General features: G+C 41.5%; 1 long non-coding RNA gene across 1 annotated transcript; it reads left to right on the top strand.

Annotated features, from left to right (window-relative positions):
- The first annotated feature begins 278 nt into the window (after positions 1–278).
- On the top strand, positions 279–16,980 carry LOC135310656 (uncharacterized). Its single transcript, XR_010370768.1, has 3 exons — positions 279–414; positions 15,939–15,994; positions 16,574–16,980. It is a non-coding gene; the product is annotated as an uncharacterized LOC135310656 (long non-coding RNA).
- Positions 16,981–17,712: the final 732 nt, after the last annotated feature.

Genomic DNA, 17,712 nt, shown 5'->3' with positions numbered 1-17,712 from the left:
GCTGAAGAACGTCCCATTGTCGTAAAAGCCAAAAGCCGTTCTAACATGCTCTGGCTATTGCACGGCAGAGGTTGCAGGCTCTTGGCCCTAAACCAGGGTGCAAAAGGAAGCTGTGGAGGGGGAAAGGGAAGAAGAGGAGGAAAAGAATGATAACAAAGAAAACAAAGTTGGTTCCCTTGCACGTCTCTTATCTATGATATGGGTTGGGTGATGGGGGGAAGTACTGCTTGACTTGAAAGCAAAGTTGCAAAATAAATAGGCCCCATTGCTGGTAAACCCCTGACCCATTGACTGGGGCCAGAGCTCCTGTGAACTTCAAAGACTGGGACTGTGTCCCCCTCCCCTGGGACAGCGGTTGAGAGGCACCTGGCTGGTCTTCGCATAGGCTGCTTCTGCTGTGTCAACAGACACAGGGTAACTGACCCAGAACAAGCCCTTTTCTTAACTGCTAACATAAAGTATTTTTATCTTTCACAAGGTGTGCATTTTTATTGCTTTCTTGTTAGAATGTGGTTCTAGAGAAAGAATTTGAAGAGAGTTTTTAGCATGGGAAGTTATATTTTATAACAGAAGTCTTTTAAAATAGGCATTTAAAGCAGGTTTTAAAAAGTGATTTTTGATGAAAGGAGAAAGAACTGTTACTGTGGGATAATTTAATGACAACCCTTCCTCATTAGTTGACAGGTGCTGATTTATCTTTATCTGGTGCACTTACTGTAGATTATGTAACACTGATTATATTCTGGGACAGAGCTGGATCTCTGGATTTATCCAATATGGTCTCAGGAAATTGCTGTCTTGCTGGGTTTGCTCTTTTATTCTGGTTTGATGGAAAAGCAGTAGTTACTAAAGAAGTGCAGTGTTTTGGAAGCTATTTAATAAACGGGTTCATCAAAAAAGATTTTTTTTTGTACAAAACTTTTCATAGAAATGGGTTAGTTAAAATCACCTCCTGAACTTAAAAATTGCTGATTATTTTTCAGAATTACCAAGATATTAATTTAATATTTTCAAAATTGAGAAAGCCCCCTCTTATGTGTCAAAATAACTTTGTTTGAAACTATAGGTTATTGACAACATATTGACAACATATTACAAAATTCAAAAATACCCAAATAAAGTGGTTTGTACCTTGCATCAGCGTGGCCAATTTGGTTAACCTTTCTGTTCAGATTTAAGAGGGTTTCTTAAGTATTTTTTTAGGTTTTGCCTGTTCCTCGCAGCTTGAAAAAAGATTTATTTACAAAAAGTTTCGAATCTTCTCTCATTAAGTAGGCCAATTCCCACTGGTACTATTAAAATGAAACAACACTGAAAAAAAACCCTATAAAAAACCAGTCTGATCATTTGTCTATAAATCTACAGACTGGGGAGATGGGTTAGAGAGCGAGAGGGAGGAGGAGAAGGAGAAAGAAAATGACCATATGTGTACTCATAATCTGACGCAATATAAGATAAATTCCTTTAAACTGCATGGTAGCTTTGCTTTGTAGCTGATCAAAGAAACAGAGAAGGGGCCTGAAAACCAGAAATGTAGCTCACAAAAGACTGCTGAATTTGCAGAGTAATCTGGGTTTTTATTAGCCCAGGATCCAAAAAGCCAATTCTGCTTTGCTTCATCCTCAAGGGACCTGCTTGCTCGAATTAGGGCTTTGTGGTGGGAGCTCCCCAGGTAGGGCATCTTGCTTTATTTAATGGATTGATCCTTTCTGGTTCTGGTGCAGTGCTGAAGCAAAGTAATTGGAAAACAGATTCAGAGTCATCAAACATGAAAGATACTTAGTGAGAAAAGCCGGATAGGGCAGTCTGTCTGACTCCGGTCCAAAGCCTGTGGAGCGGATAGAAAGACTCCCACTGACTGCAGTACACTTCCAGTGCACACCTCATACTATGAGCAAAAACTGCAATAATTAGTGTTTCCTTTAGGCCTCTTTTGGGGTTTTTATGATACTCCCAAGTGATACAACTTCGATAAGTTATTTGGCATTACTCTACAATAGTTCCTATTTCAAGAGGACCTTCTTTTTTTAGGTACTTAGAATGCAAAATGCCTTTCTCTCGTTAGTGTTTATAGAGACATTTGTGCAAGTGTTTTTATGTTAAACCTTTACTACAGTGTCATGGGCAACTCTGTGCCCCGGCCCAACAAAGCAAAGCGCTTGAGTACTGCACAAATCCTTCTGACTTCTCAAGCCAAAGTGAAATATATTTAAAAGGTTTCCTGAGCTTGAACCACTGAGGGAAAACTGCTGAGGGAGGGAGTGGGGAGAATGCAAGCCCAGAGGTAAAGCTATACTTGTAATTTTACAGCATGAGATTTGCCCAGTAGATGGCATCTGAAACCCACACACCGTAAACTGCTCTCCACCGAATTTTAATGTAGCTCATTTTTCCTTGCTGAAGTGATTTTTAGGTAACACATACCCTATGTTTTCATTAATACTGGCCAAATGAGGTTACTTTGACCTTGATTAATAAAATGTATAATCATTTTGGAAATGATTTGGAAATATTTGGAGTCGGAGACCTGCCAACTGCTTTTTTTCTCCCCTCCCACCCCCAGGATCATGCAGTAATCAATACAACAGATTCTAAATTGCAAATTAGGCAAAGTGTATTGCATTGAACGTCTCCCTCTTAGCCTCCCTTCCTGCCTCCCCCCGCATAATTTAATCCATCCTGGAAATGATTTGCAGTTGTCAGTACAGGGAGGAGGAAACAATAAGCCAAACTTGCCCTTTCTTGTTACTTTTCAAGGAGAATAAGTAATGCAAATGACGAAAAAAATCACTGCTGCCCCCACACGCGGCATCACTCAAAAGCCTACGGTGAGAAGAGCCCCCGGCTTGGCGCAGCCCCAGGCCACCCTGGCCACTTTTAGACACCTGCTTTAAAACCACTCGTGAACCTGGGAGCTGGGACCCGCGGCGCGGGTGGCGGTGCAGGGCCGGGCTGTGCCCGCAGGGCGCGCTGCTGCCCCGCCGCCCCGCGGCCCCGCAAACGCCGCACCCCTGCGGCCCCGCGGCCCCACAGGCGCCACAACCCCGCAGCCCCACAAACCCCGCAGCCCCGCAGCCCCGCAGCCCCTGCAGCCCCTCAGCCCCGCAGCCCCGGGCCGGCAGCCGGCCTGACCCCCAGCATCCCGGGGCTGGGGCGCTGCCCGTGCCCAGCTCACCGCAAACAGCAAGGCAGACCTCAGATACAGTGTCCTTAGGACCCTGAAGGAGACCCAGTAAGGGTCCCTTCTGATACTTCCCATGAAAAAAAAAACCTAATCAAACAGCAGGCTGTTTTGTAAACCAGCAGACTTTTTTTCTTTTCTTTTCTTTTTTTTCCCTTAAACAAAATGTGATTTCTCTATTGTGTGAGGGGGCAGCAATGACTGCCTCCTATCCCTATAAAATTTTCAGTATTCTGTAATTTACTACTGGCATGTATTTAATACAAGATTTCAATTATTCTGTAGGAAACAGGCACATCCTGGAAGCAGGTTAACTGTGTTCCTGTTTTGCATGATGAGTCTGTCATGTTATTCTATAAAAATCAAATATCCTTTTGGCTTAATGTTTAAGTACGTACTTTAAAGATGCACCTAAACCCAAGATTTGCGATTACTGCTCCAGGAGATGTATTCTGCAGTACTTCTGTGGTTGATCTCTGTGTTTCTGTTTGTCGCATGCATTTAATGATAATTAACTGATCTGTGAAGCACTTGAGCACATTTTTAACTCTAAGTATACAAGAGGCCCTGCTGAAGTCAACAGTTTATTCAGGCACTTTAGGTTAATCATGTACTTAAATGCTTGACTATGTCTTCAGTCACTACGTTACAATGCTTGCAGAGGAACTGTGAAAAGTATTATGATTAAATATAAGGTAAGAGAGCCCAGCCTGAGATCAAGTCCTGTACCTCTGGAGCAAGATAACGCAGTGAGGGGGCCTGCGGGGTGCAGGGTCCTGGATTAGGGGATCCAAACACAAGATCAGTGCTGATCTCAGTAGTCTGTCTGGAGATTAATGGCACTGTCCTGCTGAAGGGGCTGTCACAGCGTGTTGTAAATCCTCTGTCATGTCATACGTAGACACTAAAGAGGCTGCAAAATGCATCAGTAGACCCTGGATGTACACTAATGGCCAACTTTCAGCATGGGATCCCCTGCTTACACACATTCCTCCCACAGCTTCTAATACCGTCAGACTTCGTGTAAACCGATCTGAGCATAAGTCAGCTAACACTGATTTAAAAGGATGATCTCTACAAAAGTATTGACTTCTACATATGAAAGAGCTAAAAATAACAGCAGGTAACCAGCTCCTGAGGTGTTCAGTGGCTTTGTTTTTCCCAAACCTAACCCCTGCTGTGCACTGAGCTCGCTCTGGGTGAATGACCACCACTTACATGAATATCATCACAAAATATCATCAGTTTGCAAAGCAGTACCCTGAATTATGGTGTTCATATGCTCAAATCTTGAAGAGATGTCAGTATTAGCCAAACTCAGGGAAGGTAGAAAGGAAAGAAGTTAAAGTATCGATATGGCAACACAATATGCATGGAATAACAATAAGTTTCACGTATGGTCTTAAGAAGCATGGTAATGAATATACCGTGGAGGCAGATGGCTGGGAAAAAGCAAGAAGAATCTGCTTCCCCCTGGTTTAGAAGTGGACAGAACATGAAGATCCTTGAGCAGATAGTAAGAGCAGTGAGCCACAGAAGGATCGAGTCCCTCCTCAGTCATCTGACGGTATTATTTGCACTTCGGCATTTTCAGCAATAACAGTAAATGCTTTCATTACATAAGTAAGATAATGTCCATCTCAAACTCAGCCCAGTCAAATGGCTGCTGTGATGGGCTGTGAAATGAAGGCTGAATCAGAGTTAACCCATTATATTGGATGCTGTTGAATTTAGTCAGAGGCAGGCATCTGGTAAACATCAGTAAACTTGTTTTGTTATTGGAAAGCAATTTATTACATATTGTTTTCTACTGCATTAAAGTTAGCTCAGGGTAAATTAGAAACAGACTTGAAATATTTTGCTTTGTAGATAAACACTCAAAACGGCAAAAATGTTTAAAAGCTTTAATTAAGATATTTTTAGCAAAGCTATTAAGTACCATCTTCTGATTCAAATGGATAGCTCAGAACTCACAAACCTGACCTTCTTCTGCCTCTACTTCTATTTTTGACCTAATATGTTCTTTAGAAAACGTGATCAGATTCTTTTGTCTTTTACACAGCTGAAAATCCAAGCCAAAGTCCTAAGGGAGTTAATTTCAATGTGTGAAGAGCTTTTTTTTTTCCCCTTAATTTCTGGGTAGTACAATATGTAAATTGGCTGGAACACTCTGGAGAGTTTCTTTTGGGAGTTCTCCCAAAACCTGTGATGTCTCACACTTTTGATTCCCTCCTGTCTGCAATTGCATGTGCAGCACAGTGCTGCAGCCTCTCTCCCACTCCCTGACTGGTATTTTTTTAATCTAACTCCAGCACCTACCCTGCAGAGATCCTTTTTCTCTGAGCTCTGCCCAGGCTCCCTTTCTAGTGGATGCAAACAAGAAAAAGACATTTCTAGGGCATGAGTCACCTTACTGTAATGTACACAACTAAAATCAGGCAGAATGCTTTTGATTTAACAGGAAATGCGAAGTGTTCCATGTTCAAGGGATTGAGAATCAGGGAAATTAAGAGTTCAGCAGTCTAGTTTCTTTCTGCAAAGGGCATACATTTGGCTGCTGCTTCCTCATAGCTGTTGTGAAAACATAGTTCATTAATAACTCTGAGGTGTTTGGATAGTGGGGTCACACTGGCTAGGTAAGTACATGGATATGTAGGCAGCAAAAGCATTCAGAATTACTCATGAGCCTATGCATCAAAAATAAGGTTCACTAATCCTGGAACAGAAATTAAACTAATGTGCTCAGTGAATAGACAGTCTGATTTTAACAATGTCATTGCCACTCTGAGTTCTGTCCTTGAGGACAGGTAGAAATCCAAGACAGCCCATCTTCCCAAGCCATGGGTAATCAAGGAGAGAAAATGCTGCTGTGGGATCCCTGGATTCTCCATTGTGCATACTGTGCTGCCTGGGTGTTGGCAAGCCAGCATTCCCATGCTATATTAGAAAAAAAAATCATTTCGCTCACATCATCGAGGCTTAAGACGAAATACAGGCTTTTGGGGAAGATACATGACTAAGTGTCATGAGATCTGTGATCTTTTCCCACCTCTCCCTCAAATCTCTGCAGCTTATGTTTTCAGATAGGAGTGACTAGAGTTAAGTACCTAAATCCGTAGGTAGAGAACAGAGACAAATGACTGCATTTTTTTTTAGGACTGCTGAGTCACTGAGGCTGAGTTTGAAAGTTAAGCCTGTAACTCATTAGTGTTTGGAACTTGTTATGAAAGCTGAAGGAAGGTACTGTACGAGTACCAAGAAGAACTATTCCGTAAGTGTAACTATTACGGTGTCAGAAAAAGAATATTCCGAAAGATCTCCAGCCTATTTATTATTTTTTGGAAGTATAAAAAGGCATCAGTAATCACAAAATGCCTCTAAAATCTCCTTGAAGTGTTATAAAGCCACGAAAAGACAGCTCAGCTAAACCTGAAGTGGTTCAGCCAATAAGATATGCAAAGACTGACTTCAAGCAGATTCAGGTTTATTACAGCCCCAGCTAACTCATCCTCTGAGAATCTCACTTTTCTGGCCCACCTGGTAAAGCTGCTGTACGTGGACCACAAAATGTCCCAGATCACATCTCAGTTGTTCTTAATGTGCATTTTGGCCGGCGCGAGGGACTGTGCTAATTGGTTAAGTATGTCCTAGTGCCTGGCCACCAGCTGCCAGACACCACATTGCACAGTGCTGCCTTAATGCTCTTTGTTACAATCAGTTAATTTGTCTGGATTATGAACTCTTCTGCCATCAGGAAGAGAAAAGCACTTTAAGGCTATTTCAATCTGTCTGCTCTGCCTTCCCCTGTCAAAAGTCTAATTTGCAATTAGGAATTTCAGCAGCACTTTCATGTGCTCAGAAACCAGCAGAGCAAAGCTTCCAGAGAGATTTATTTCCCATAGAAATAGAGGTATCAGCAATTCCCAAGAAGCCGGTCTTTACCAGAAGTTAGTAAATTGTTAGTATGGTTGTCGTTTATGGAGCTATAAACGCGCACAGAGCCGAGCTGTCTCGTCCAGAGACCAGTGCGGTGGCCGGCGCCTCACATGGCTGGTTCCTTTCTCAGGCTGAGCCCAGCTGAGGCAGGAGGCGGCTGCACCGCTGGGGGATCAGGAAAGAGCTCCCTGCTGGGAAGCCCCAAGCTCGGGGCAGTCCTGTCCTCTATGATGTCCTAATAATACGCTGGTTAGTGTAAAATAGGGATGAAATGGGTCAAATCCTCCTTGCTCCCCATGGGACTTGCTTCTAGAGCTCTCCCTTGGCTGTGCCTTTGCTTTTTAAGTTACGATCCTTGCAGCTGAGCTTTCAAATTTATAAGACTAATTTAGGAAGATGCTGAATTACCTCCTGGAAAAATGTTGATTTTCTACAGTTCCCATCTATTTCTTCTGAAACCAGAAATACCTTTGAAATTATGGCCTCTGTGTATTAGTGCTGTTGTTATTATTATTGGTACAATGCAAATTCCTTCTGAATGAGTGATCCATACTCCTAACATTGTTGTTGCCTAATTAAATCCTGGGGCCATGCCTTCTAAGGGGTTTCAATCCAATGAGCAATTACTCATTGAAATAATCTGTAAATAAAGAAGACATGGATACTGCATGAACACAGATGGTAGGAATCGTATTCTCACAGGTAAAAGTCCGTGTAACTGTCCCTCTGTGAATTAGTTGCCTTGAGCCCTTTTATAGTCAATGGAGGGAAATGAACTATTCCAGGGTGCAATTCCTGTCAGCCTACAGCAGGCATCTAAAACAGATGGGATAATTCATGCCCTGAAAGTACCTATTTCACTCCAGTGACTATAATGGGAGCCCAGGATGACTAGATCAAATGTAGATGTCTACACTGTAAATATCTAAAAAGAAGTTAAATGAATCTTACAGTGAATATGTTTTGGGGCAAAAAGCCAGGATCTTTCTTCCCAGATTACAGGGCAGCTAGAAAGAAGTCCAGTGTTAAGCCCAAAATCCTATTAACTGCAAAATTAAGGTATTGACCCCTGTTCTCTGGTGTTACGCCATCCTTCCAGTGTCTCTCTGGGTCCAGGGGCTGACAGCAGAGGGGCTGGAGGGGGTGTCAGCAGCCACCAGTGTCCTCAGTTCTCCCCCAGGAGGAGTCTGATGGCCGGAGGTCCCTTCCGCCTCTGTTTTGGGGTCAGTTTGGGTTTATGTTTGTCTCTTTTCTTAATACAGGCTGCATTACATGGGCTTTCTTTTCTTTAGTTCTCAGTTATTCAGTCTTGTGGTCTCTGTTATATCTAAACTGGCTTAGGCAGTTGCATGCCTGCAGTGACCACTGACGGACCGTTGGGATTTGTGTTTACCGTCTGGGACCTCCAGTACCACCCTGTATTTGCATTCTTGCAAACCATGTTTTATTCTAGGATCACAGGTAGTTTAATCTACACAGAAAATTTACTTGTTATCACTATAAACTAGAGCTAACCCAAAGCAAACCTGACTGCCGGACATTTCCCACCCCAGTTAAATAAAACAAGCTAATTATCAACTTACACCAGGACAGGCCCAAACAAATCCTGACACTCTTTGCTGACAGGTCAATAAAAAACGTGTGGCCTTTTACTAGGAATGGCAAAAAAAAATCATATTTACTGGGCTACACCAAACACCATCCAGAAACAGTTTGGCTGTGTTTGCACAGTGGTGTGCCTCATCTGTTCTGCTCCAGAAGTTGTGTAGCTGTGTTGACACTGCTGTGCTAATACAGCTATACAACTGCTGAGCAGCATTTAGCTTGCGTGTGTCCAGCTCAGCACATGGACAGAGAGAGCTTCCATCTGTCTCCATCCGTCTTTACAGGCAGGTCCACAGTCTCTCTGTCTCTTGTAAAAACGCAAGCAAGCAAGTGGACAAAGATTCTTGAAGTGTTTCTTACAGCCATGGCTTACTGTTTAGGAAAGATATCTGAGTAATTCTAAATGCCTGGACATTTGAAACAGCTGAAAGTCCAATGTCCTGAGCACCGGCCACCTTGAAAGTGGTTTCAGTCAGGCATTGGGTAACTGAGGAACCACAGATCACCCTTAAAAAAAGAATCTCAACTCAAATATTATTTGTGCTTTCAGTTATTCATTAGCAAAAATTAAGGACCCATTAAAAAGGTTAGGTGCATGCTGTGTTCTTTCGTAATTACAATTCCCAATGTCCTGGCATGCTATTTTTAAAATGCAATTTTAGGATTGCTGTACTGAGAGAGTGGAATCTTTCTAATCGTTTAACTGACTCCCCCCCCCCCCCCCAATCAGAACAGAATACATACTTATTAAGTTGAAAATTACCTTATGTTTGAATATTTCACAGTCCACTTAGTCTTTGGATAGAGCTGCCTGAACGATCTCCCCGTCACATTTCTTCCTGTCTGGCAGATTGTTTTAAGAAATGTTTTAATACCAGAGCAGGTGATAAAATATTTCTGGTAATCCTTTAAGGTGAATTATAAGCTTCTGGGAAGAAGGGCTGACTTTCATTTAAAGGGCAAAATATGGCCAAATTCAGCAACCATGGAAAAGTAGCAGCCACCTGACAGTATGCAGACAGAGACACTTAAACTAAAGAGACTGGCAGTTTCCCTCTAATTTGCATTTGTGGGATTCAGTTGACTATATACATATCATATAGATGACTACATTTCAGCTGGTCACCTAGGTTCTTTTTCAGGTCAATGTAAAGAAACGGTGGCTTCTAGGGTTAGAGTTATCATGTTGTGAAAAGGGCTTCTAAAACAAACCAGGCAAGTCATGCTCCACGTGTTCCTTTTTCTCTCTTCACTATCATGGGATGCTCCGATGGCTAGCTTAGATGTAGATGCCTACTTTACTGGCATCTAAAGTTAGATTAGATAAATCCTATATGAATCCTAAAGGCACTGCCTCATAGCTAGAGTCTCAAAAAGGGCTGAACACATATGAGACTGAGGCTGTGGTGTACAGTTTCATTTTAAAAGACAAAATCAGATAAAAACCACCACAGGCACATGGTGCAAACCCAGAACTGATGCAAGCTCATCCTGTCAATTCAAATACAATGCTTCTTCCTTCTGAAGGGATGACTTTGTGCCAGTGGACTCTCTTCCAGAGCAGAAATGGTCTCATGTCATTCTCCTCTCAGAGTGGACTGAGTATTGACTATCTTTTCCAGTGGTAAGGAGCTGATGCAAATACTGTATCTTTTTTTCTAACATGACAGAAATACAGTCATGTACTCTTGTCTGACCCAGATCAAATTTTACTGTTCAGTAATGCACGTATCGGGTATCAGTGAAGGTGGAACCAAGGGTGTGCTTTTATTCCTAAGCAATGACATGCTGCCATCTGGCTCGTCTCCTGGGTGATCTGTGCTGGCAGACCCCATTTTGAAAAGTGAATAAACCTTATCAGACACAGACATACTTCTGTTCATTGATCACAGTTACCTGCTTTACTCTCTCATTTGTGCTGTCTGACCTGTCTTTCACCCCAAGGAGAGCTCCTTTCAGATGACACGTGAGGAATGGGTCTAACATGTGCTGGCATCTTCCAGTGCTGGTGTTGGTTCCATAACAAGCTACATACTCTGAGATGGCTGCTAGTTTGAAAGCTTTATTGTCCTGATAAATGTTTCTAGCTCATGTTAAATGGGCTGTGAGCTTGATCCAGATGGCTTGCTGGATACAGCTTTGAGGTCAAATGCTGCTGACACTTAAGCCAGTCAGTAATGTGCATGAGCTACAGCATCTGGGATCAAAACCATAATTCTCTTGTTAATCAAACCAGGCCTGTGTTAGCTGATGGTGGTTTTGCAGCATGAATTTCTCACTAACCAAAAGAGAAATACTTGTGTGTAATAACTTGAGATAATTGATGCAGAGAAGTCAAACCATCAGAAAATGTTCTCCCTTCCTTCCTCATTTTCCCTTGCACTCACGAAGGTACCTCTGTCAACAGAGAAGCTGAAGGAGCTCCCTATAAATGGCTGGTGCCTTTTCTCATTAATGCTGGGACAGATTTCCTGGAGTTATATGCATTTTTAAATCAACTGTGAGATTTGTATTCAGACAGAATAATAAGACAGCACACTTAAAAATAAAATAAAGGATAATATAAAATTGGACCAGGAGACCCAATGTTGTTTGCTGTCAGACATAATTTGTTTTGATAGAAGGAGAGATGTTAAACAGAGCTTTGGTGAAGACAGAAGAAATACTTTCAGTCAAGAGTGAGAACAGAAATCCTTAGCAAGTTCACTTTGATTGTGACCACACCTTTCCTTTTTCTTTTATTTCTTTCTTGCAGTAGTGTAACAAAAGAATGCACAGATAGTTAGTGGTATGAGACAAACCAGTATTTAAATCAAATAGCAAAGAACTTTTGCAAAGTACAATTCTTATTCATAATTTTATCGTTGCACAACAGGAAGCAATTTAGATAGTGCATCCTTCCAGTCTGGGAGAAGCAGCTTTCCATGTCACTAGTGAGTCTGCTCAGAACAGTTCACATTTTAAATATGAAAAGCTTACTAAATGTATTTAGTCAGGTGATCAAATTTCTTGGGAAGATTAGACAGTTGCCAAGACTGGCCTTTTCTTTGGAAGTGCTGCAAAATCTTGTTCTTTTTTAAAAAGACCTTCTACCACAGCTAAAATGCCTCTTTTAACTCTGCACTGTCCATGTACCAGCTTTTCCAAGGGCCGTCACCCTTTCAAATACTAAAATAATACTTTAAAAAAAATCAGCAAAGTAACCAGTCAACCAAGATACTTGTGTCACAAGCAAAAAAAGACAGAAGCTCCACAGACATCATGGCACTTTTGCTGTTATTAATACTATATGGAGGATGTTTCAAATATTGCAGTACACAGTGACAAGATACACAAAATTAATTCACTGCATGTTTTTAGTTGTATCTTTCCACTCCATTTTAGAAATTTACAGTCTACTTAGGGACAAGAACAGACAAGGCAGTCAAGTAAATCATTCATTGGCAATTGTTTCTTAGTTAAGAAAACTTAACGAAGCTGATCTCCACTATTTTTGGAACTTCTAGCATTACAGATGAGGTCTATGAAATGCGCTTGGATTTGGTTACCTGTTACTTGCTGATGCTCTTTAGAAAAACTGCAAGCATTGTTCTGTATTTCTTCCCTAAAATTAGCCAAGGCACCTAAGATGATTCATGGAATACATATAATTTATATCAATAAATGGTATGTATAAATAAATAAGAGCTTTAAGGTCTGTTTTGATGCTTTATCATCCTTTTTTTTTTATTAATATAGGATTGGTTTTATAATATGTTTTTAAGTGCCTTTTTTTCATAGAATCACAGAATGGTTGAGGTTGGAAGGGACCTTTGGAGGCCATCTGGTCCAACCGGCCTGCTACAGCAGGGCCATCTAACACCAGTTGCTCAGGACCACGTCCAGGCAGCTTTTAAATATCTCCAAGGATGGAAACTCCACAACCTACCTGGACAATCTGTGCCAGCGCTCAGTGACCCTCACTGTAAAAAAAGTGTTTCCTGATGCTCAGAGAGACCTTCCTGTGTTTCAGTTTCTGCCCAGGGCCTCTGGTCCTGTCATTGTGTACCACTGAAAAGAGCCTGGCTCCATCTTCTTTTCACCCTCCCTTCTGCTATTTATAGACATTGATGAGATCCCCCCTGAGCCTTTTCTTCTCCAGGCTGAACAGTCGCAGCTCTCTAAGCCTTTCCTCACAGGAGAGATGCTCCAGTCCCTTCATCATCTCTGTGGCCCTTTGTTGGACTCTCTCCAGTATGCCCATGTCTCTTTTGTACTGGGGAGCCCAGAACTGGACACAATATTTGAGGTGTGGCCTCACTAGTGCTGAGTAGAGGCAAGGACCACCTCCCTTGACCTGCTGGCTGTACTTTGCCTAATGCAGCCCAGGATACCACTGGCCGCCTTTGCAGCAAGGGCCCATTGCTGGCTAATGCTCAGCTTGTTGTCTGCCAGGACTCCCAGGTCCTTTTCTGTCAACATGCTTTCCAGCTGGGTGGCCCCCAGCCCATCCTGGTGTCTGGGGCTGTTCCTCCCCAGTTGCAGGACTTAGCGCTTACCTTTATTGAACTATCCATGCCTTTTTCAAACTACTTAAGCAGTAAGTCTCCTATCCTTTCCCTTGTGGAAACTAATGCATAATTTAATAGATCTCACTGTTTAAAAGTCTTTTCTAACTATTTTGGCAAGTCATTAATTCCACAGCTAACATTATTGGCAGCAGCTTCAGGATGAAATGGAAAGATGAGATAAAATGGGAACAGTGAGAAGAGAAAATTGTTTCTTAATTTTGCTCTAAGCAGTCTTTCTGCTTGCTTCTCCTCTAAGCAAAAGGGGATTAACCTATGCCCATTTCTTTTCCAGATACAGCAAAGCTAAATTGTGAAAAGAACCTGTAATGATTCTCCATTTGCTTACCTCCAGACACACTGTTTCCAGCTAAATATCCAACTTGCAACATAGGGAACAGAATTAAGTTGTTTCATACTTAAAATAATAGCCTTTATCAGGGTAACCAAAAAGAATCTTCCCTATCAGCAAAGCCAGTATGGCAGAGTCCTGTATTATAACCACATCTGGTTACAGTGAGGTCTTGCAATCTTGAAACAGCAAGGCTACACATCAAATAGCACTCATGCACAGCAGATTGTGCTTTATATACCCTTTTCCACTGGCACAGATATTTTGTTCTAACTCCTGCGTGTGAATAATCCCATGGAAAGCAATAGCATAAGTTGCACGCTTCAGATTAATATTGTTTGTAGGTGCTTCTTTAGATGGAGCTACTACTTTTCATGGTCAAGCTCTCCAAGCAAATCTTGGCGTTTTTTTGAAGGGACTATATCACCATTGACTTCACTAGAAAGGGAGGTGAAAGAATGATATTGCACTTACATACAGTGATGAAGTAACTGAGTCTTCAGTGAATAAGACCCTCTAAACATTTGAACTACTCAAATTGTGGTGGGGGCTTGGTGAGAAAAAAAGGCATTACTTCTGTTTCAAGGACCTCAGAGGAAACTCACAAAGAAAGAGCTGCATAAAATATATACTATCCATTACATATCTCCCCTCCATTAGAAGCACAGGAGACATCTTCTTCAGTAACGGCACAGCATTAGTTTTTTAAACATCACTCTTGGATCAGTCATAAGCAACTCAGTTGCTCTGTTACAGCACTTCTGTCTTTCCTTCAGACACCAAATGCAACTCTCTGTCTCTTTCTTTGGGTCTTGCTCTTCATACTCTGCAAAAACTTTATCTGTCCTCTGAACTTTTTTTTTAAAGTTCACATTTCTGACAGGTATGAGGCTCTCCAGATCAAAAAGTCTGTTTGACTTTGTTGTTCTATACCTGGTCCTTTAGTTGCACACTGTGGGCGGGGAACAGGTACCAGGTTTTCCCTCAAGAATCCAAAACCTGTACTTGGTTTTACAGCTCCTCAGTGTAAACTATCGCACTTTTTTTTTCTCTCAGATAGCCAGACCATTACATTTCCATTTTTCTAGCCTTTCTGTCAAGAAAGGGCACCTCACTTGTGCAGCACATCGCTTTGTCTGCGTCATTCCCCAGAAACACAGATTAAGAGTCTGTTAAAAAATGCCAATTACCATTTGTCCCTCTGAGCTTAATGAACTGTAGTCATCAGCAATATTACCACAAGCCTTCCCAGAGGTCAGGTGATAGAATTAAGTATTTTCTTAGTGTTTTGGGGGTACTCATCAATAATGTACAGCAACCTTCTTAGCTCCTGAGTTCCTCCATTCCTAGTCATTCATTCACTTTGATCCTTCATTTGATCCTTTAAATAGGCCCTTCATTCACCCATTTAAAGCTGTTTGTTTCCTTTGGTTTAGAGTGTTTCAATTGCTCTAGAGCGAGAATGGTTTTCTAGATACAGACTAAGGTTTTTATTTGTCCTGTCCTATTGCAGACGTAACACCTCCTTGGCTGACATATGAGAACCTCTGGTAGAGCTTAGGGCCATCTGGGGAAAGGACCTGGCTGGGCAGCAAGGAGGAGGTCTGCTAGACCCTGGTTCAGGTGGAGTCTTCTGGAAGGAGGCAGAGGTTCCAGACTTTCAAAATAACTTCACATGCGCAGCTGAGCAGAAGCAGAGATTTCTGGGGAGATCAAAGAGCAGGCACAGAAGGAATTGAAGAAAAAGACTTTTCTTTTGAGCCAAAAAGAGACCACACCAGTTTTTGCAGCCCAGCAAACTTGCTGGACTGAGATTGACCTTGGAGAAAAGCAGTCACTCTGCAAGGAGGGGACAAGGGGGAAATCTGCCTCACGTCCCTTTTTTATATTAATTCTGTTGCCCAGGGGATCTGGGTTTCCTCCTCCATTTTAGTAATTTCAGTACTCTGGTGTATGATTGAACAGAATCTGGTTTGAAAGGTTGCAGGCCCAGTGGGTCTCTTCTTTTTGAGGAAAAGGCACAGAAAGGTACATCTTAAAGCATCATCGCAGTGTAGCTTGTTGGTTCAACCTAAAGTAGATACGTGTACAGCATCAACACCTCAGCTGATGTAAACAAGTTTAGCCTTGTTTAGTCATTAGGGTGATACCAGTCTGTGTCAAAAACTACAGGATAACTCGATTCTGTAGCTTGGGAAATAGCTTTAATGTTCTTCATGCTCCCAGTGTGCTGTCAGCAACAAAGGACATTACTTCATTAACTTCTGCTGTGTTTAAGTATATCGTGTGTTCTAATATTCAGCTTTGCTAACTGTAGGAGCTTGTGCCTGGAGGAGAGGATGGCTAGCGAAGGAATCATTCTTCTGCTAAAAAGTAAGTATTCTCTGAAAACTGGAACCGGACTTATCTGATAGCAAATTCAACAGCTATGAAATGTCATCTCATTTCAAAGTTGGAAAGAAAATTGGTGAAAATTGAAATCTAATGTGAATGAAGATATCACATTGGTTTGTTTGTTTCAGTTTTAATGTATTGCCTATATTTTATACAGTTAAAACATTTTCAAGCAATAATTTCAAATAATACATTGAAGTATTTTAAAGAATTTTTCAGGTGGGTTTTTTTTTTCCCCAGAACAATAATTAGATTGTCAGGGAGTTCTCCCAAGATGGGTTAGCTTAAAAAACAGCAAAATTTTACAAGGTGGAAATGCTCCATTAGTCTTTTGACTAAGTGTAATTACTTTTATTTTTATTTCATATGATCTGCATTTCATTAATTTTGGACTTCTGTGATTCTTATTGTCCTGGTTTCAGCTGGGATAGAGTTAATTTTCTTCATAGTATCTAGTATGGGGCTCTGTTTTGGATTTGTGATAAAAACAGTGTTGATAATGTGGAGATGTTTTAGTTGTTGCTAAGTAGCGCTTACACTGGTCGAGGACTTTTTCAGCTCCCCGTGCTCCGCCAGGGGCACAAGAAGCTGGGAGGGGACACAGACGGGACAGCTGACCCAAACTGACCAAAGGGATATTCCACACCATGTGGTGTCATGCTCATCAATAAAAGCTGGAGGAAGAAGACGGCAGTGGGAGATGTTCAGAGAGATGGCATTTGTCTTCCCAAGTAACCGTTACTTGTGATGGAGCCCTGCTTTCCTGGAGATGGCTGAACACCTGCCTGCCCATGGGAAGGAGTGAATGAATCCCTTGTTTCGCTTTGCTTGTGTGTCCGGCTTTTGCTTTACCTATTAAACTGTCGTTATCTCAACCCACAAGTTTTCTCACTTTTACTCTTCTGATTCTCTCTCCCATCCCACTGGGGGGAGTGAGCAAGCGGCTGCATGGGGCTGAGTTGCCAGCTGGGGTTAAACCACGACACTTACTCAGAAGAAATCTTCAGTGTTAGCTGTCTAGTTTAGCAGGGATTTTTATCTAGATGTCACAGATGGGAAGTAAACATAAAAGGTACTTCAGATGTAAAATAAACGTGCACTTAATTCCTACTCACTTTTGGTAGGAACACATTTATATTTCATGGTTTCTAAACTCAAAATACTGTAATATCTAAATCTGGATGGCTGCTTCCAGGGGGAAATGATAAACAGCATTGTCCCTTGCAGTTAGATAGCAATACTTGAGAACAGTCCATTCAGCAACAAATCAAGATTTATATTAAAGAGGAAAGCCATCTTAATCTTGCCTAGGTTACATCAATGTATGAAACTTATTTGAAATAGAAGGTAGAAACAGTAACCTATGAAAAAAGGTGATTACAGTTCAGCCCAGAGAAGAAATGATAACGTGGTGATAGAAAAGGAGCTGTCTGTAACATGGAACTGTTTTTCCTTCTGCACTGAAACAGAAAACTAGGTATCTACAATAACGGACTAAAAGGATGATCTTATCTGATATTAAGTGTGTATACTGCTTCATGGAATAGACAGAATACATGGGAAAAGATGCATTGCAGTGTGTAAAAAAGTCTTTGTCAGCTATAGAGTGCTTTTGATCTTAGTATTTTATCTTCTGTGAATTTTTGTATATTGTGACTTTCATATATTATATATGGCATCGATTTGTGTTTTTTACT

The sequence above is a fragment of the Phalacrocorax carbo genome, chromosome 1 (assembly GCF_963921805.1).
Source record: "Phalacrocorax carbo chromosome 1, bPhaCar2.1, whole genome shotgun sequence".
Classification (NCBI taxonomy): Eukaryota; Metazoa; Chordata; class Aves; order Suliformes; family Phalacrocoracidae; genus Phalacrocorax; species Phalacrocorax carbo.
This window is presented reverse-complemented; position numbering and strand designations above follow the sequence as displayed.